We start from the raw sequence: 22,416 nt of genomic DNA, 5'->3' as shown, positions 1-22,416 counted from the left end.
ACCCCATCGCTAGGAGAAATGCTGGGGTGTGCAGCATTCTTGTAAATAAGGCGCATTTTGAAACTGAGGGAATGCGGCGTTACCAATTTCGGAGTAACCCCAAATATGGAAAATATGCCCTTTGTCATTTACAACCCCAATAGCTCTAACTTTCCCCAATGCGGGACCGATTGCATTACCAATGCTTGTTCCAGAAGTTCTCAGCGCAGGTTTATGGCCATAGCGAGTGAGTAAACACCTCTCGGTAACTGGCAGTGCCATGCCACCTGCTCTTAATTGGAGCAGAGTCACCCTGGCTTCACTGCCTGTTTGTAATTGCCAAGGTAAACTGCTTCTGCCACGTCGCTGCAATACTGCAAACGTTTACAAAGGGCTTCAGCTTAATGAGGGACTTGTGAAAACAGCGGCTGGAGAGTCGTGACCACAGTCCAAAGTCTGGGGGGCAGGAAGTGCTCCTCCGAGCAGCATATTCATACCTTAGAGGAGTCTGTGACCTCTGAGGCAAGGCCTCGAGGGCAGGAGACATTGACGTTTTACATTGCCTGGTGTTTCCTGCCTATAAACGCTGTCAAACAAGGGCTTAGAAGGCACCAAAGGGCTTTTCAAGCCTCTTGAGCCACCGGTGGGTCACTTTTTATACAGGAAAAAGTGACGCACCAGCTGCACAAGTGGCTTGTAAATAAGCTCCTACATTTCTTGGGGACACAGAAAGCTTTGGGGAGTGCCCAGCCAGGGGTTTGATTTCCCTCCAAATCGTGAGCTGAACCATCAACATTTTAAAACATATGATAAAGATTTTAAAATAAATAAACAAACATATTTTTTTGCCATTTCTAAGTGTCTCAAATACGTATATAGGATTATAGATTTGAATTGAGTGCATTTAATAAAAGTAATATTTTTTTAAAGATTTACTATAACCATATAAAACTAAGGTTTTTTAGAGGTCAGATCTTGTACAATTATTGCAATGTGCTCTTAAGCTGGATGGTTTAGGAAAAACATAGATTGTGAAGTAAAGCAAAGGGATGTGGATCACACAATTGGTCAAGTGTGGGAGCCAGGATTTGAGTCCATAATTACATATAGTACAGTGCAGAGTCTACAGAGTTATAATTTCTCTCTTCCATTCAATGATAAGGTCAGTGTTTTGTGTTCAGTTTTTGAATTCATGTTATTCAATGAGTGTTAATATATGGAGCTCAATAAATACGCTTATCACACCTTAAATAAAACTGACACTATACACACATGCAGGTGCACAGTCATAAGACTTAAAGTGTGCTTTTCTGTTTTCCACAGACATTGAAGGTCAGATACAGTGAGAGGGCAGCCTGTCAATAACACTACAGGAACAAAACAATGTGGGGGATCCGAGACCTCTTGGTTTTTTTCCTATTGTTTTAATTGCTATCATTGAGGTACGGCGTGTCGACCGGACAAACGTGCGTTTCAGTCTCCCTATGCTGGCCTTATTATGCCTTTAAGCACCCTGGAGAGTCCCAGCTTAATACACTGGATTAGAACTTTGTTACTGACCATTTGAACCCTTGAGTATTTTCTATTGACATATAAGGTGTGGAGTGGTGTGGCTCACTGGTTAGAGGCAGCAGACCCGGGAACAGAGGACGGCCTGGGACCAGGGTTCTATTCCTGACGCGGAAGGGTCTTGGACCAGCGTCAGCAGACTCGATAATTCTCGCCTCGGTGCCTACTCTAACTAGGGATCACACCTGGCAACTCTGGGCATTAGCTTGCTTCATCTCCACAACGGCCCCACACATACGCCGGGGATGCCTGGTTTTACCTTGGAGATACCCAGTAGGGACCATCTCACAGGGAAAGCCAGGACGGGTTCCCCAGTGGTCTATAGTGCAGAGATACTCCTTCGGGAGTCGATTCTAGCGCGTTAGAAACCCGCAATTAATTAATGCAGGCCTGACCGAGCCTGTAAGCGCATTGGAGAGTTCAAGAACAACACACCGGATTTGAACATTCACATTGAACATTTGAGCCTTTGAACTCTTTTTGAACTGACATAGAAGCCCTGATGAAGTTCCCCTTGAGGGAATGAAACGCGTTGGCTGAGCTTTTCGTATTACAGAACCGGTTTGTGAATTTGATATAAAGAACTTTTTTGATACTACTCGCTGGCTACTGGACTTCATTACCTGGCACACCCCCTTTATCATTGAATGCTATCATTGAGGTGTTGCGCCTCTCCTAAAAGTTTTTTTTTCTCATAGCCGCAGCCAGAAGTAGCAATAATATAAAATAGTATCTCCCTGCATCGACTTACTCTGATGGCTAAATTGTCTTGCCAGCCTTCCCTTACTCTGCTGGCTTTTCTGGCTGGCCAGACAGACTGATTTAAGGAGAGAATCAACACTTCAATGACCACAGCTAAATAATGAACCAAACAAAGGTGTCATAGAGACCCCCCAGAGTTGCTCCTCAAATCAAATCAAACAATTTATATAGCGCGCTACTCACCCTGAGGGTCTCAAGGCGCTGGCGGGGAGGGGTCTGTTACTGCTCAAAAATCCAGGTCTTGAGTTGCTTCCTGAAGGAGAGATGGTCGTGGGTCAGCCGTAGGTGGATGGGGAGGGAGTTCCATGTCTTGGCCGCCAGGTGGGAGAAGGATCTTCCTCCGGCGGTGGCTCTGCGAATGCGTGGTACTGTGGCAAGGGCGAGGCTGGTCGATCTCAGCTGGCGGGTGGGCTTGTAGAAAGTGAGGCGGTCGTTGAGGTACTTGGGGCCCAGGTCGTAGAGAGCCTTGTGTGCGTGGGTCAGGAGTCTGAATGTGATCCTCTTGATGACAGGGAGCCAGTGCAGGTCTCTAAGGTGGCCGGAGATGTGGCTGCGGCGGGGGATGTCCAGGATGAGTCGTGCGGAGGCGTTCTGTATGCGCTAGAGTCTTTTCTGTAGTTTGGCAGTGGTTCCTGCGTAGAGGGTGTTCCCGTAGTCCAGTCGGCTGGTGACAAGTGCCTGCGTGACCGTCTTCCTGGTTTCGGTGGGGATCCATCGGAAGATCTTACGGAGCATGCGCAAGGTGTTGAAGCAGGATGACGAGACGGCGTTGACTTGTCTGGTCATCGAGAGGGAGGAGTCCAGGATGAAGCCCAGGTTTCGTGCGTGGTCTGTTGGTTTGGGGGTGGTGCCTAGGTCACAGTGCTTCAAGGAGACTTCGGTGATGTGCAGCATGGCTTCAGAGAGTGGGTCTGTCACTGTTTAATATCAGTATCCTCTTAAATATCTGCGGTGGTGGCTATTGTCCCCTGTCCTCGGTGGTTACAATGCCCATGCTGTCAATTCCTGTGTTTTATTCTCTAGGACTGAGAGGGCGTGCCACCATTGTGCACACATACATGCAATAAAACACAGAAAAAAGGCACCCAACAGATTTAGGGAAAGTCTAGTTGCGCCTAGGAGAAAAGACTTAGGGCTAGATGTAGGTAATTCCCATTTACAGACTCCTAAATACCAAATTTTACCGATTCGGTATTTAAGAGCCTGTAAATGGGAAGGGGGCAGATGTAGGTAATTCCGAATTCAGGAATGCCGAATCTGTAAGATTCGGTATTTACCGATTCGGTAAATACCGAATCGGTATTGCCCATTGATTCCTATAGGCCTTGAAGCCCATAGGAATCAATGGGCAATACCGATTCGGTATTCACCGAATCGGTAAAAACCGAATCCTGCAAGGGTGCAGGGGGTGTTACTTTGACACCCTCTAGCACCCCAAGTACAGGCTTGTGTGACATGTGGCACACATACATGCCCTAAGGGCATGTCTGTGTGTCACATTGCACAGGTGTGCATGCACACCTGAATTCGGTATTTTACCACACAATAGGATTGTGTGGTAAAATACCGACTCTTAAGGGCCTGTGGCACTGTAAACAGTGCCACCTACATTTGGAATTACAGAATCGGTATATTTACCGATTCGGTAATTTACAGAATCGGTAATTTTACCGAATCGGTGAATATACCGATTCTGTAATTTTCAGCCCCCTACATCTGAAAACCCTAATACCGGTCGGAAACGGCCGAAATCGGCCGTTTCCGACCGGTATTAGGGCTCCTACATCTGGCCCCTGGTTTTCCCCCACCATATTACCATGGCTGTACCCCCTGCCATGGTAATATGGCGGGAGGTAAATGGTGGTCGGGCGGGGAGTTATGGCGCGTGGATCACCACCACCGGTCAGGCGGTGACCATCCGCACGCCTTCATAATGACCCGCTAAGTGTGAATGCAGAACATATAGATACCATGAGGACAAGTGCTTCTTAGACTTGAGAACATGGACATTCCCAGCCGGAATGCTCTGCTAGCTCGCTCTAAGATTTTCTTGCATCTAAGCCATTAGAAGAATCTGCTTCAAGTGCTGCCTTTGTCGAACTGACAGTTGTGGTTCTCCACTCCCTCTCTGCTTCCATATGGTCAGGTAGTCGCAGATGTCCCTTGGAGATACCGCCCTCCCCAGAAAACCCCACCCGCCTTCACATCCATCATCAGAGACCATAATACAAAATCAATCTCTTTGGGTTAGGAGTCGGAAACCCCCTGGCCGTATTTATCAAAACATATAAACAAGACAATACATGTAATCATTTCTATGCATAGTAACCCATAATTTTACATTTTTGCTGACAGAGTTACATCCTAGCCTTAACAGAGTCGCTAAAACATGGGAGTTACCTAACCATAACTAAGATTGCTCCTGTGCATCCATCACAAACATCTTCCCCGAGTGAGATCATGACTGGTTCCAGACCTTTTTATCACGTAATCCATCTATTGATGCACCTGATCATGAATAAGATCATCTGAATTTCCTGCTTTGTTATTTTGAAGGAATACAAGGTGAGAAATAAATTGACTTCGCTGGACTACCGATGTGTTTCTTCGATTTCTAGATCGGAACCATAATTTAAATATATATTTATTTTTTATTTTTCATGATTTCCTCAGTGTGTTCGTCAGAATTGATTATTTTGCTGTCCCTGCCAATGATCACTACCATGGGGTCATTATCCCATTTGTGTGTTGGAATCATTGAGCATGATTTAGTAGAAAAGCTTATAAAATACTTTTCTAAGTTGCCACTAAACCTGCCACATTCTCAAGTTAAATATGTACCTTGCATATACTGAACTAAAAATATGATTCTGTAAGAAATTAGACAGGCAATAATCATGAGAAGGAATCAGGCAAAGTAGGTGTTTTTTAAGTTACCTAGGTTTATACTTGCATACTTCATAGAAGATTATTTGTGTTTTAATACAATACAACAAAAGGTAAATGATGGTTTGGAGGAAAATTAAGGAAGTCGCAATGGTCACACCATTTGGTGCACCTTTAAGTACAGTTTACTTCTTTGATAGCAAACACCTTTTAATTTTGAGTGTGGCAAGTCTCTCAAGAATTTGAGTGTGTAGTCAGGTCTTCCTGTTTCTGATCAAAGGACCTGCTGCACTGAAAATAGTTTCTGAGGATACACTGATAGCAGGACACAACAGCTAATTGGTTGCTACTTCTGCTTAGTCATTGTCAGTGTTATATTTTTCTTTGTCAATATATCAATGAGTATTCATCCATTGCAAATGAATATGTTCCATCACTGTTTTCCTGCAGCATTTTCTTTTTATTCCTGGATGTTATTTAGTTTCCAATGACTATGATGCTACCTATATTTTGAAAAGTATTCGGCATGGGATGTTTTGCTTTGGGATGAAGCTGGTGGAACTGATGTTAAACTACTGTCCTCATTCCAGTACTGAAAGTTAATCTGACTGGCTCGCGTTTGCTGCTGTACTGGTAGTGAGGAGCTAGATTTGCAACTGGTACTGACCTCTGGGGAGGTCTATAAAGTAGACACTTCTACTTTTCTATGCAATTGATTTTTAAGACTTTTTTTTCTTCCCTTGCATTCTCTTTATGATCCACCTCCTGTCAGTAGCCACCCCCTCCTCTGAGAGGTGCATGAAGATAGAGAGTGCAGATTGGGAGCAGGGATTCATAACAGGGGCACAGATGTACTATTTGGAGCCATTTGATCTTTCCTCGGTGTGTCATTTGACTGTAAATGCCAGTGTGCGCTGCTAACTCAATACAAAGCTTCACCTTAATTTTTTTCCAGGCCTCTAGGGTTCCTGTCATCACATGATCATCTTGATTACCTGCCATTCGCGAGGAGTAAAACACATGGATGAATAATTGCCCTTTTCGCTAGAACAATCCCTGGCGACGGTAATGGCTAGATTTTTCTGCATCAGATACTCCAGGTGAAGACTATTAACTTACCACACATGCGAAAGGACAACTGTCCCAGGTGTAGCGCGGAGGAGGCGGGATTTTTGCATCTGGCCTGGGAATGCCCGTTGGTGGGGAGCTTCTGGGCAGGGGTTGTAGGTCATATAGCGGCCACCACTGGCCTCTACATCAAGCTAACACCCTTACATTGTCTGCTGGCATTGGTCCCCAAGCCGAGGAAACAGAAACTTTCATATAAATTATTGCAACTGATGTTAGTGTTGGCTAGGCGCAGGGTCGCTATCACGTGGATGGGACAGAGGGCCCCTGACATAGGCACATGGCTTAAAGATGTAAGGGAATGGACACTCGCAGAGGAAACACACATGCAGAACACTAGGAGAGATGAAAAATTGCAAGAGGACCTGCTAGCATGGCGTACCATGTGTATGACGGAATTGGCTACCGGAGGGCACTCGTCACACAGAGACTCTGAGGGGACTAGCGGCGAATTATTTTCAGCGCAAGAATCAGAGTCTGAGGGGGAGAGGGGAGGAGTCCACTGAGGTGTTACTCGCACAGTGCACGGAGCTGGGCCTGGCCTGTTTTCCTCTCGATGCCATTTGTTCTCTGCTTTTTATTCTACTGTACCTCATGAACTTACGTATTCCCAGATGTCATCCTAGTCCGAGATGTGCCGTAATGACTCTGTCGATCTGTATAAAAATGTTTTTAATTATGCCTTTTGGGGGGGGGGGTTCTTTTTTTGTACATTGCAAACTTGAAAAAATAAAGTTTAAAAAAAACAAAAAACTCACCACACATGCAACACATTCAGTGACCTAAACCAGTCTCCGGAATGCTCATTATCTTGACAACCTGCATTTTATTTTCATGGAAGTAACTCTCAAGGTTATCAATGTTCACACAGTGACGCAGAGGTGTTTCAACCTCCCATGACACGGAGGAAGTTTCAACCTCCCATGTCATGGAGTAAGTTACTCAACACATTGAAGCCCACAGGTTGAAGCCATTTAACAAAAATGCCCTCTGGATTTAACCAGGATGTTGACAGCTGAGTGTGCATCATCTAGGCTCACAATTACCCTCTCAAAGGTCCTCCTCACCCTAGTCATGTCCCCTCATATTGTAATGACTGGGATTAGGAGAACCTTAATCGGGTGTAAAGAAGATTACCCGTAAGTGATGGGACATTACCTCAACAACCGCCTCACATTCTACACACCCACCCACCAGCTCCGATCCGCCAGCCTCGCCCTCGCCACCGTCCCACGCATCCGCAGAACCACCGCCGGAGGAAGATCCGTCTCCTACCTGGCGGCCAAGACTTGGAACTCCCTCCCCACCCACCTACGACTGACCCAGGACCATCTCTCCTTCAGGAAACAGCTCAAGACCTGGCTCTTCAAGCAGTAGCGGACCCCCCCCCCCCCCCAGCGCCTTTTCACCCTTACGGGTGAGTAGCGCGCTTTACAAATTCCCTGATTGATTAATTGATTGATTACCCCCTCATAGGTCCTCTTCGTCCCACTGATTACAAAACGAGGGGACATGACTAGGACGAGGAGGACCTATGAATATGTAATGAAGATTACCGTTCAGTAATGTGACATTACTATGGTTGCATGCTGAGGAACACTTTGCTTCACAATGTGGGTAGTTGTTGCCTCATCGTCAAGTAGTTTGAAGGGAGACCAGTCATGCACATGTAGAGCCAGTTTTGTAAAGCTTTTGCTGAGACTTACTGTTTGTTGCGGTACTCCTTAATACTAGGACTGGGAAACAACCTTTACAATGCAACTTTTACAACGCACTACCATTACAACGAAACTTTTACAACGCAACATCCATTACATTGCATGCCATTACAACGCAACCATTACAACGCATGACACTACAACGCATACCATTACAACGCATGTCATTACAACACAGTCATTACAACGCATACCATTACAACACATACCATTACCATCCAACACTTACCCTACTGTTGCACCCCCTGGAGTTAGAATAGTAATTTTTACCCCTTCACTATCCAACACGTACCCTACTGTTGCACCCCCTGGAGTTAGAATAGTAATTTTTACCCATACACTATCCAACACTTTCCCTACTGTTGCACCCCCTGGAGTTAGAATAGTAATTTTTACCCCTACACCATCCAATACTTACCATACATGCATTGTAATGCTATGCATTGTAATGGTATGCGTTGTAAAGGTAGTATGCGTTGTAATGGAATGCGTTGTAAAGGTAGTTTTTAAAAATTCGTTGTAATGGCATGCGTTGTAATGGAATGCGTTGTAATGGATGTTGCGTTGTAAAAAATGCGTTGTAAAAAATGTGTTGTAAAGGTATGCATTGTAAAAGTATGAGTTGTAACGTCATACAACGCCAGGACCAAGCCATGGGTAAGAAAGGACTACTCCTGTCTCTCTCCTGAAATTCCTGAATATGCCACGAGACCGATGAGGTAAGCCACATTCACTCAAACAGTAGTGTCCGTGAATCGGGTCCATGGCCCTCTGACATGCCACTGTTCCTCATGACTAGAGTCATTCAAGAGTTGTAGACGGCTGACTCCATCAGCGAATTGCGCATGACAGCAGTGTGTATTTTCAGTAGTGCCATAATGGACTTTTGTGAATAAGTGGAACATTTACTACCCTTGTTGCCCAGTAAGCAGGAGTAAGGGTGAACGGGTAAGGATGGCATGAATGTGCCAACTTAAGGTTGCAGATAAAAACACAGTAGGATTGGATGCCTGGGCCCTGAATTCAGGATAGGTTGGCTACGTTTTGCATCTATGGACAATGCGTTCCTAAGTGCGGTAGATTTAGAACACGTTCAATCAGCACCAGCTCAATTTATAGATTATTCCTAAGTGCTTGGTACATGAATAAGTTACTCTGATGGCCTCCACGACTATGATGTTTTCTCATCTTCCCACAGTGCACTTTCCTGTGGTGCTGATTGCAATTTGGCTAATATGACTATGGAGCAACTAAACTGAGCACTTTGGAGATGCCACTGCAATACTCAGATTACTGTTTTATGTAGTACTGTGCTTGAAGCCGTGCGTGTAGTTTTACTGTGGCTGGGTTTCTCTTCAAAGAAATTGGTCATTTTGAGTTTGACACTGCAGAACCCTTCATTAGGATACTAAAAGAACACCATTTATGTAAAGGGACAGGAACAGCTGGGAAGAGTTACCTGATCTCGTTATATGCAGATGATATTTTACTTCATGTTAAGAATCCCCCTACTAACATTTCTCCAATAAATAGAGAATTTGTTTTCTTTGGTAGCTTTTCTGGGCTGTCAATGGACGGGAGTAAATTGCAAGTGATCCAGGTTACAAAAAGCATTAGTAAATCAAGCAATAAATTCCCTTTGGTGTGAAGTGAAGACGGAGTTAGATTAGAGCACAGCGAGATACGAAACTGGTGATCAGAGAAAACTATGGGCCTGCAATGCTGGCTATTCCAAAAGAAGTTAGGAGCTGGCAGGTGCTCCTGCTCTCATTGGCTGGAAGATTTGCTGTAATAGGCTGTCTAGGCTTCTATACTTATTCACAATATACCACTAGCAGTGACAAAGGTCCTTGGTACATTGGGAGACACTGATACTTTCTTACACACATGGGGCTTCATTTATGAAGGCCTTGCGCCGCCGGTGCGTCACTTTTTCCCATTTTAAAAGTGACGCACCGGCGGCTCATGGCCTTCATAAATGAGGCCCATGGGGTTTTACTGTCCCCAATTTCGAACTTTACTATTGGGTTGCTCAAGCAAAATCTGATTTTGCCGGCTCTCGTAGAACACTGGCTTCCTTCTTTTACAGTTAAGCAGGATATAGCTCCTCTTACCTTTTATATTAGGTCCTAATGCACATTAGAACATTGGAATGTTGGGAGCTCCAGTGAAAACAATGGAGTAGCTCTGGGCTTATAATGGCTGGTATAAACCCTGAGCTCCAACATTCTAATGTTTCTTTGTTCACAGCTGTGGCTGTGAACAAAGGCTTCATGGAGCCTGAGGGGATTTCAATCCCCTCACGCTCCCTGAAGCCTTTGTTTTATTTGTTAGAACATTATGCCCTCTAGTGGCAGAATGCTCTATTAGCCTTATAGCCCTTCGTAGAAGGCTATACTGGATTTTAAAGTCCCGCTGCCTTGTTAAAGTCCTTCGCCTTCGGCTGGGGTCTTTAACTCTGCAGCATGCCTTTATTAGCTGGTATAGCCCGCTACGGTGGTCTATAAGGCTATATTAGAACATTGGAATGTTGGGAGCTCCATTGAAAACAATGGAGTAGCTCCGGGTTTATAATGGCTGGTATAAACCCGGCGCTCCAACATTCTAAAGTTTCTTTGTTCACAGCTGTGGCTGTGAACAAAGGCTTCAGGGAGCCTGAGGGGATTTCAATCCCCTCACGCTCCCTGAAGCCTTTGTTTTATTTGTTAGAACATTCTGCCCTCCAGTGGCAGAATGTTCTAATAGCCTTATAGCCCTTCGTAGCTGGGCTATACCAGCTGTTAAAGTCCAGCTCCCTTGTTTAAGGCCTTCACCTTCAGCTCTGGCCTTTAACGCTGGAGCGGGCCATTAATAGCCGGTATAGCCCGCTACGGCTGGCTATAAGGCTATATTAAGCCCTGATGACAGATGAAATTTAATGTAGTTGCCTGCATGGTACATTTTTGGAATTACATTGGTAACAAGATGGCCTTGGATGAATTGTATTCACCTGCTATGCCAATACCCAATAACCCAACATTAGAGGTCTCATTAGAACCAAAAGCGCAAAATCAATTAGCCATATTAATTTCAGTTAGACTGTGTGATCTAACCTCAGAAGGGAGTTCAAGTCATTAGATTAATTCAAGGAGAGAGGGTGTATCTCCCCGCTGGATGTTTTTCTACACCTTAGACCTAAGCACTCTGTGAGAGGCTCCTGCCTGACTTTTCTTGCCGAGCCTCTGTCTCTGCTGGCACTGACTCCACTGCTGACCCATCCTTCTGCAAGAGGCCTCATCAGTAGACTTTACAAAGCAATAGTTGACGCCAAATGATCTCTGAGATACAAGTGAGGAGAAGATTGGGTGGAGGATTTGGGATAAGAGCTACCTGATGAACTATGGTTTTACTACTGTGCACAGACAGCAACAATTTCACTTTGCAGCACTCAAGGAAAGAGCAAAATGCCTCTTAGCATTGTTTTTGTGCAGGAAGGTGCGCCTTTGGGCACAAAAATAATCCTACCTGTACCGTAGACACCCTTGCACGATGGTGCAAGGGTACCTACGTTGGCGCTAGGTTGCCAAAATGGTGCCAGCCCAGGCAGAAAGGACAGGATGCACCGTATTGCTTAATTAAGGTGCCTTCATGCCCTTTCACTTTGGCGTAGGGCAGCGCAGCAAGGAGCCTTACTGCATTGCCCTACGCCAAAATGCCACAGATGAGGCCCTTAATCTCCCCGTACCGATCAAAAATGAATGTGTCTTTTTGTAATGTAACTGGTGCTCATCTAAAGCACTCAAATTCTTTCAGGTCAACTTTGCACTATATAAAACTGCTAAAAAATTCATCCTTTAAGGCACTAATAGAATAATATAAAGTCTTTTAGAACATTGGTATGTTGGGAGCTTCATTGAATGGAGTGCCCCCTGCTTCTATGGGTTGGTAAAGGCCCGCAGAGCAACATTCCAGTGTTCTACAAAGGCCTCTCAAGGCTCGAGGGGGTTTAAATCCCCTCGCGCTCGCTGAAGCCTTTGTTTAATTTGTTAGAACATTCTGCCCTCTAGTGGCAGAAAGTTCTAGTGGCCTTATAGACCGCCGTTGCAGGGCTATACCGACTATTAAAGTCCCGCTCCCTTGTTAAAGTCCCTCACCTTCGGCTTGGGCCTATAACACGGGAGCAGGCCTTTAATAGCCAGTTTAGCCCGCTATGGTGGGCTATAAGGCTATAGTACAACATCACCGGTTTTTGCAGCGGCGGCTCCTCTGCTATAGCGGGGCAGCATCACCCCCCACCCCCCCCCCCCCGCTTAGTGCTGCAAAGTGTTTTCATATTATGACTGCAAATAAATAAAATGTACTAAAAAAAAAGTCTCAGGACCACATTTAGTACAGTTGTGTGGGCTCTGTGGGCAATGCAATGTTGCTCTGCGAATAGGATCTTAACAATTGTAAGTAAATAGACATTGTCTTTTCTGCTGTGTTGTGTCACGCGAGTACCTGCACAAAAGTTTATGAAATGTGGTCCTTAGTTTTAAAATGCCACTGCCCCACTTGCAAACAAACCCTATATGGCCAGGATACTCGGAACAAGGCCTGAGTCGATCTCTGTGCCTTGATTGGCTGTGGGCCAGAGAAAGGTGGAGGCCATAATGATTGGATGATGACTGAGAACCGACTCTCACTCTCACCGACCCCTCACCTCCCAGTTATGAAACAGAAAATAATAACTCCAGGGCGGCTTTGTTGTGGAGCTAACCGTTACCAACTCAATGTTGTGTATACACCAGATGACACTTGGCCAACATGGAGCTGCACAAGTGGTTCCCTATTGTTTTACTATTTGCTAACGTGAGACAGAAAGGCAGGGACATTATCACAAGTGGATAAGAGTATTTATTCATCACTCCTCCCAGTAGACTTGGGTTTCTTTTCTTTACTGTTGGTATTGATAAGGACATTCTTTAAATTCATGTTAGCTATTTCCTTGTAGACTTTCTCCAACTGTGTGGCTATGGCAGGGACGAAGCGTGTCCGACAAGCGGGTTGACGTCGGGGATCTACAAAATGATGAAGGTGATACGGGCAAGTTCTGGACTTTTATCCAGTTGGCACATGTGACACCTGGGGACAGATCAATGTTTTTGTTGAGCACTTTGCTTCAAAAGTCTGGTTAATATTGTACCATTAAAGAAAACAACCCAGAATTGAATGTCCTGTCAGATCCTTGAAGACCACCTGATTTACAATGTAATTGTCCATTGCACTACCATTCAGCGGGCATTAAGAGATCCATTTGGCCTTTCCTAACCCCATTCCACCTGCATTGAGCATCTGGTTATTTAAAAATGTAGACTTGGTCAAAATGAATTCAGAAGGTCACCAGAAATGTATCCTCAAAGCCATGCAGATAATGGAATGTGCAATTTCTTAACTTCCTAGATAAGCCAGCAAGACAGCATAGGGTGGACTAAATCTGAGGGTAGGACTGGGAGAAACTTGGTAAGGGCTTGGGAGGTGACTCCTTCTGTCTCCACTGTAGTGTCCCAGTATTGGACTGAATGTACACTCACGAGTGACATCAGAAGTCACTGTCCACTCCAAGTGATAGGGATCGCACTACAAGTATCCCACGGGGTGGCTGTCCTATCAAGGGGATGTAATAAGTACCTAGAATTGCAGCCAGCAGGATTTATTGACGGACTGACTGACTGATATACTTATAAAGCGCTCGCTTGCCGGGGCGTCTTGGCACTGAGGTGAATTCATGCTGATGCAGAGACTCGCTTATGTAAACCCTTATTGACCTCTGGAGATCTGGGGTCTACGTGCAAGGGTTGTCCCTATGGTGATGTAAGAGCCAACAATTTAGTGAGATTTCTTCAACTTTTGATGTGAGACTCACCTGCAGGTGAGAGTTTTCTTTAACTTCAGGTGATAGGTAATACGTTTACAAGCAATGTCTAGGTAAGGTATCAACCAGAGTCATCAAGGGACCAATGAGAACAAAGATGGCATTAGCATGAATTAGCAACATATGCAACTATGAAATATCACTTGATGGCCACATGTAGGGATACAGTTATTCATCAGTCAATTAAAAAACATTACCTCATTAATAGAATTAGGCCTGGGCAAAGCACTACGCTACGCTCGCGTAGTTTGCGAAGTTTGCGCAACTTTGCACTACGCGAACTGCACGTAGCACAGTGCAAACACGCGTAGCTTAGTGCAGCGGTCATTTTCTGCTTGCTCGTGGTCCTCAACGTCAAGTTGGCGACCGCGAGCTAGCAAAATTACATCCTGGCGAGACTTTTTCCTCGTTCGCGATCAGCAACATCAAGTTGCCAATCGCGAGGGTGGAAAATAAACCTCCCTGTGAGATTCTCAACGAGGGGAGGTCTGGTTTCTCATTGCGAGTAGTCGCGTATGCTCGCGACCGCTCGCGATGAGTAACTACCAGTCTGCGTTGAGAAAGCTGCCGCTCGAGGAAAAATCTCCTTGAGCGGCAGAAAACTACAGCTCGCACTGTGCAAAATGCTGTTTTCAATGATTGCACAGTGCCGGATGCTTGTCCGCACTGTGCAATCATTGAAAACGGCATCTTGCACAGTGCAAACATGCTACTACGCAGTTCGCGTAGTGCTATGCGTAGCTCGCGTAGTGCGAAGTGCACTTTGAGTAGCTTCGCGAAGCGCTACTTCGCAAACTACGCCCAGCCCTAAATAGAACACAATATGTCAATAACTTTTACATACAATTCAGTATTCCAAAATATTCATCACTTTTACATAATCGCCAGTTAACAAGTGAAGTACTTTTTTTAACTTTAACTTTTATTTTTTCAACATGTAAAATTGAACACCAATTACATAAAAAGAATTTTGTAACTTTATGCAAAATAAAAACCGATTCAGTATTCAAACAAAAAATGAGTGCTTCACTACTTGTTCTAAGACCATTACCCATAGGTATAGAATATATATCGTAAAACAATCTCCTTTCCTGAGCCAAAGCTATAAATAGACATGATATATGCAGCAGAATTTTACATTTGTAACCACCTAGTACCAACAAAACGATTAGCCTATTCGTACTGTCTATGTATTTCTAACCTGTCTTGTCCATAAAAACCTGCCTGCCTCCCGTTGAATTAAGGATGACCACCACAACACTCCCGCGACTCACTGTCTCCTGAATCAGGGCTCTCCACAGTCGGTCCTGAAGGGCCGGATCCATGCTAGATTTTTGCATATCCCTATTTAGATAAATGTAGTTATCTTAAAATCAGGCATGGATCCAGCCAACCAGGACCGACTTAGGAGAACCCTGTCCCTCTCCTCAGCACCAAATGCTCCGCCGCCCTCTAACCTTCTACCCGTAGCCACTTATCCAAGGTCAGCCAATCATGTGCCAGCTAACCATCCCACTTTCAGAGCTAATGTCATAATAGTGACACAAAATACAAAAATGTCCCATTATGTCCTGAATGAATCTGAATTCAGAACATCTCACCTCTACCTCTGCAGATTCTGGCATATCCATCTCTTCGTCTCACCAAATGACTGTGCAGTCCCAATAGTAACTACTATCAACTTCCGAGTCAACTAATGAAACTCACTATTAATCAGTCAAAAAAAAATCAATTCTTGTGTCACAAGTTGGTCAGGAAGATCACTGACATGCCTGAAAACAGAAAGAAGTCCTGGCATTTGATGTCATCAACCCTTAAATTAACCCAATGATTTATCGTCAATGCCAAAGCGGGAGTTTTTGATTTTGAAAAACAAAAAACTAATGATAGCCACCCTCTGGGAGTTTTCTCCCAGATTCTGGTGTCATTAAAGTTTTTTTTTCCTGTACCTCAGTGCCAAATGTTCTCTGGCAGTCACAGACAGGAAAAATGCATTACACCATACACCCTAAATAGGGGGGATGGTGTAATGTCATTCCTGTGTAGGACTCTATCCCGTCGGGCTGTTGGAGGAGGTATTCCATCGAAAGAGCCAGCGAGTGCTCTGTTAACGGAAGTCTTACGGTTGCTCATCTCTAAATGAGGATGGTGGACTGAGGGCTTGGCAGATAGGTTACACTGTCATGTTTATGAAGGAGTATTCTGTCTGTCAATCTCCAAATCAGGCCAAAGACTGTAGGTCTTATGTATATAAATTACCATGTAGACCACACTTGCAGTAAATTGATTGATTTCTGAAACCAAAATCTTGGAACTATATTATCTGCATCCCCGCCGATCTGTTCCTCCAAGATACAGAATTGTGGGCTGTATATATCCAGCCCCTAGCTAATGCCATTGCTAAGGGAGCTCACATACCCTGTACTTGGGCATGAGCAGTCATCCTTCCCATATTTAAAAAAGGGGATCGGTCGATACCGGCCAACTATAGGCCCATTAGCCTAATAGACTGCATTCAAAAAGGTATTGCAAGGGTGGTGCTAGGCAGAATTCAGGCCTGGCTAGATGAATATGCTATCCTCTCAAACCTCCAGGCAGGGTTCCGGCAAAATACTAGTACTGTGGACCAGGTTATGAGGTTGATTCTTATTTATTGGCGCATTGTAACTATAGGGAGGGGTACTATCTATGCACCGTTCGTGGACCTCAAGTCAGAGTTTGACTTGGTCCCGCGCAATAAGCTGTGGTGTACACTGAAAAGGCTAGGTATGCCGTCAGACCTGTTGGCATTTGTTGTGAAACTACATACTGATAACTATGCCCAGGTCAGATGGGACGCAAGGGGCAGCACCACACAAATCTTCCGGTTGAGAAGGGGGTGAGACAAGGGAGCTTCCTGGCTCCCACCCTCTTCTCAACATACATTAACGGGGTTGTGCAATATTACGAGGATTTTGCTACTGATGTTTGCGGACGACACCCTTATCCTCTCAAAAACCAGACAGGGCCTTAAGCGTGCCCAGACTAGATGTGAGGAGTTTTGTCTGGACCATGATCTTGTTGTCAATGCTAACAAAACAAAGTATATGGTCCTGACAAACTCCCCAAAAGCCATCGGTGTCGCCCGAATGAACGAGGGAATCCTGGAACAAACAGAGATTTTTTCTTACCTGGGCGTCTTAATAGATAGAAGGTTAAGCTGGAAGCCGCAGATAGACTGCCATGCTGTCAGGCATGCCCAACATACGGGGGTTTTGCTGAAGGAGCATAGTCAGACTTACACTAAACCCCTAGCACCAGTGCTCCAGCTTTACTACTCTAAAATCAGTGCCTCATTACTTTATGGGGCTGAGTTGTGGGGATATGCGAATTTGGACTGTCTAGTTACGGCTCAGAATAAATTCTCACGATCAATAATTGGCCTCCCCCAATCTACCCCTTTAGTACCCCTGTTTTTGGATCTCAGGTGCCATTCAATTAGGGATGTGGCACACTACAGGTTGGTTGCCTACTGGAGGCGACTGTGGGTGACCCCAGAGCTCCCTGGAAGTCAGGGATCTGGATGTAAACAGGAAACTGGTGTGGTTCAGAAGTGTCAAAAATATACTTTCAGATATGGGGTTGAGCCACTTGTGGACTCCCCCAGCTGAATGTATATTTCCATCCAAAACAGAGTTTAAAGCCGCCTATTGGTCTCTGGTCAATATGAAGCGCATTGTGGTTTCCCCTAGCTTTTCCCTGTCCAGTGTTTTTTTAGATTTTAAGCAGGAGCCAAAATATGAGGGGTACTGGGATATAATTTCGTCAACCCGTGATAGGAAGTTATTCCATCAGCTCAGGGTGGGAACACTCCCCACTAATGTTTTTACATCCAAGTGGGGTAACTCACAACCCAGCAACTGCCCATTTTGTCTGGACATGTCAGAAACATTAGGTCATATCTTTTTCGTCTGTCCTGTTTACAACAAACCCAGATCCAGATAGTTGAAACCCACATGTGCCAACTTGGGTACTAGGTCCAGCCTTGAGGCTCTTAGAATCCTCAAAACATCAGAGGCTGGACCGGTTGTGGTTGCAGTAGCAAAGTTTCTAGGCTGGGTATGGGTGCTTCGCTGGAAAGAGACGAGGCAGAGGCATCGGCCTACCCACTGATAGGGTCCCTTGTATTCCGAAATATCCACTATGCATGACTCCGCACAGTTAAGACCCCTTCACTGTAAATGCAGAGTCCCAATTTTAGGCCTCCTGTTATGGGTTTAATTTTATAATGGTATACACGGTGCTCGAAAAGAAACAATTGTATTACTAACTGTTTTGTCCTTGATAATTACACTATTTTTCTTTTTATGTATATGTAGTTTTAACTTGTGATTTTATGTAAATCGAAATAAAGTTATGAAATGGAAATGGAACTATATTATCGCAGTTTAAGAGGGTGTTGTTAGATTTTTGTCACATACCACAAGCACACTATTAAATCCTTGTACAACATTATAATGTATGTTTTATATACGCTGGAACCACAGCCAAACTCCAGAAAAGACTCCAGCGCATCCAGAACGCCTCAGCACGACTCATCCTGGACATCCCGCGCCGCAGCCACATCTCCGCCCACCTGAAAGACCTGCACTGGCTCCCCGTCAACAAGAGGATCACGTTCAGACTCCTCACCCACGCACACAAGGCTCTCACCGACTTGGGCTCGAAGTACCTCAACAGCCGCCTCACTTTCTACACAACCACCTGCCAGCTCCGATCCGCCAGCCTCGCCCTCGCCTCCATCCCAAGAATTCGGAAATCCACCGTCGGAGGAAGATCCTTCTCCTACCTGGCAGCGAAGACATGGAACTCCCTTCCCACTCACCTACGGCTGACCCAGGATCACCTCTCCTTCAGGAAACTACTCAAGACCTGGCTGTTCGAGCAGTAGCAACCCCCCCTCCTCAGCGCCTTGAGACCCTTACGGGTGAGTAGCGCGCTATACAAATTCTGTGATTGATTGATACACCTACTTTACAAAAGACTACTGGGTCACCTTTATGTTTTTGTATTGTATAAATATTATGTCTTTTAAATAAACATCTAATTCATTCATTCATTTTTTTAGGTTACTCTAGGACAAAGCTGTGGGACCATCTACGCCAGGAGTCTTCAATCTGGGGGGGGGGGGGTTTCCCTAAGGGGGCCTGAAGTGATCCCAGGTTGGGCTCCAGGCTATGGCCAAAAAAAGCATTATGCTGATAACAGTGCTTTGTTTTAAGCAGATAAAAAAATGAGCTGCAGTAAGCCGCCATTTAATGGGCCATCACTAACATATTTTGTCATTTATATCCTGGCTAGGAGAAGGTGTCAAAAGGGAAGGGTCTCCACATATTCTCCAAACCCCACCCCCCCATTTCTAATAAGCAGACTGTGGATACTTTTACACATTAGTAAGGCCTGTCTGACCAGAATAGAATATTTGGTAATCATGTATTTGATTGTATTTTTAAAACAGTAACAGAACTTAACTGCAATGTTTAAGTACGTCTAGGCATATTTAAACATTGGCAATTGAAGAGACAAATTGTAAATTATGATGGGGGCCCTCTGATTTATTTTTGCAATGGGTGGTGCAAGACATTTAAAAGTTTGAAGACCACTGATCTACACATTAGCGAGACACAAGTTCCCAACATCATCAATTGGCATGCATAAAGCAGGCACAGGAATGCATGGGTGGTTTCTGAGATTAGTGCTGATGTCCTAGCTATGTGGTGCCTGAGGAAGCACAGTACTCTATTCTAGCATTAATGTCGACACATGCTACACAACTTTGCTGCATTCTATTCAGTGCATGACTCTGTTTATAAAATGGTATTGATTCTCAAGTGGAGTGATGGGCTTTGTATCACTTACTACCATCATAGCAGGAAAGCAGGTAACCTTTGTATCGAGAAACTTCATGGAGGACATCCTTGGAACTGATGCTTGCCTGGGCATCATTATTGAACATAAGGTAAGCTGTTCTCTGTACCACTAAGAGGGAGTATAGCTTTGGGTAAGAGATGCTAGTAAAAATGCTGTACACACATTTTGGGCCCAGGTGCAAAATGGCCCTAGAAAGACAGATTTTTTATTACAGTACAACAGAAATGTCAAAAGGTCAAAGGTATGTTGTGACTCTCAAACTTTTAGCTACCACTGGTGAATTTGGGGTACTTAGGGATCCTTATTATCAGTGGCAGCTCCTCCGCTAAGGTGGAGGAGTGTCAAAAATGGAAAATAAAATGATAATAACAATGTTATTACCATTTAAGTTTTCTCTGTCGTGGGCCGGGTCAGGGCGGGGCTGGTGGCTCAGGGAAGAGGAGTGGTTTGGGCACACTTAAGTGCGCATGACTGCTTGGCCAGGCCTAAAATTCCTGCACACTTTGCATATATGTTTCATCACTGGTCCCCCTGATTGAATCCTTTGGTTTTAAGTTGATGACATATGCCGATAATACCCAAATTGTGATCTCTATTTTACCAGCCAGGCAACAGGAAACGGTACACCAATTCCATGATTGCATGTCAGCAGTAAGTGTCTGGATGGCTCAAAACTGCCTAAAACTTATCCATACTAATATTATAAAGAGAGAGCCCAAACCTTTGAGGCGGGTAAGCTCCGGAACCACAGCGCCAACCGGAACACCCAATACAGCGTTAGAAAGGAGAGTATCAGCAGATGGACATAGGCTATACACCAGCCCAACATATACATTAGAAGGGAAAAAGAAAGTTTGGGGAAAAGTAGTCCGTTGTGGGTGTGTGCGTTGTGCCGGGGGCGTGTGCATAGAGCGATGGGCACGGCATTCGTCAAAACCCAACCCTGCTGAATTATACCTCTTGCGATGGGCGCGGCATTCGTCAAAACCCAACCCTGCTGAATGATACCACTTGCGAGAAGCATTGTGCTGGGGGCGTGTGCATAGAGCGATGGGGGGCGTGTGCATACAGCGATGGGCGCAGCATTCCTCAAAACAAACATGGATTCCAGCGCTTGCGAGAAGCGGAAGTTGCATTTGCCATTAGACGCGAGAGTTGCATTTGGCATTGCTGGACGTTGACGTCATGTGGTGCGTCTAAGTGGCGCAACAGCGGACAAACTCGTTTGCGGCTGCCGCGTCGCCTGGAGCGGACACACACGTTCACATATTGCGGCAAGGGACAACAAAGAGAAGAGCACACACTCACCTTCAGCGGTACCGAACGAGGGCTTCTGAGCGGACGCACAGGCAAGTTTTGAAATAAATTTGCCTTGCCTATTACAACCATTGCAGAGATTCTATTTCATCCCCGGACAACGTTGGGGCGGGCAGCTAGTCTCCAATAAAATGGAGGTGGTCCTATTCGGATATGATCTGAACTTTTTGACCTCAGCATGGTGGCCGGATACACTGGGCCCTTTACCTACTCCCATTAATAAGGTAAAAACCTGGGAGTTTACCTGGATAACAAAGTTAGCTTCAGGGAGCAGGTGAATGCGGTAATTTTATGGGTCTCATTCACTCTTAAATCCTGCAAGAAAATCTTACTGTTTCTGCCTTAAGACTGCCAACAGACAGTCCTCACGGCTTTAGCCATGTCAAAACTAGACTACTGTAACAGTTTGTACCTTAGTTTACAAGACGGGATCATGAATAAACTGCAGCTTCTACAGAATGCGACTGCCAGACTACTCACCGGCACGCCCAAAAAATGAAAAAATGCATCAATCTCGGCTGAGATTAGAAAGCTTTCAATGGCTGCCAGTTAAGCAATGTGTACAGTTCGAGGCGCTATATATGGTACATACAGCCCTCCAAGGTACGGGCCTAAACATTTAAAAATGCTATTTCAATGGTACACTCCTTCAAGAGCATTACGCTCGGCAAAAGCGAAATTGGTATCGATACCCCTGGTAAAGAAAGCCAATTGGGGCGGTAGAAGATTTGAGGTAGGTGCTGCCAAGGCTTGGAATGGTCTTCCGCTGCACCTTAGATGCATTACTAATTTACTTGCTTTTAGGAAGGCCCTCAAAATGTGGCTTTTTACCGATTAATATCTTCCAGTCTCTGTCCACCAGGAAGGGTCTCAGAACGCTTCAGTCAGCGCCAGGACACCTTTGGGTAACAGTCGCGATTTACAAATAACATAACATATTCCACACCAGGCTGAAATGCACAGGCCGATGGGATATATGCAAAAGCTCCCTGTCCACGTCTGAGCGCCAATCCACAGTGTTCAGACCAATCACAAGGCTGCATTGAAGCGTTGTGATTGGCTATGGGGAGCCTGTGTGCCCGGGTGCTTCCTGCAGCTACTTTCGAACTGGAGCTAGGTAGAGAAGCGAAGCAGAGACAGAGTAGAGGTGGCAGAAAAGTCAAAAGTGTTTTTACTTTATATTTTTCAACCCCTCCGTTCCCCCAGCCCGCCAACCCCGTTCCCTACCAGCCGCGGCTGCTTATTGTACGTACA

This window comes from Lissotriton helveticus, chromosome 7 (assembly GCF_964261635.1).
Source record: "Lissotriton helveticus chromosome 7, aLisHel1.1, whole genome shotgun sequence".
NCBI classification, from domain to species: Eukaryota; Metazoa; Chordata; class Amphibia; order Caudata; family Salamandridae; genus Lissotriton; species Lissotriton helveticus.
This window is presented reverse-complemented; position numbering follows the sequence as displayed.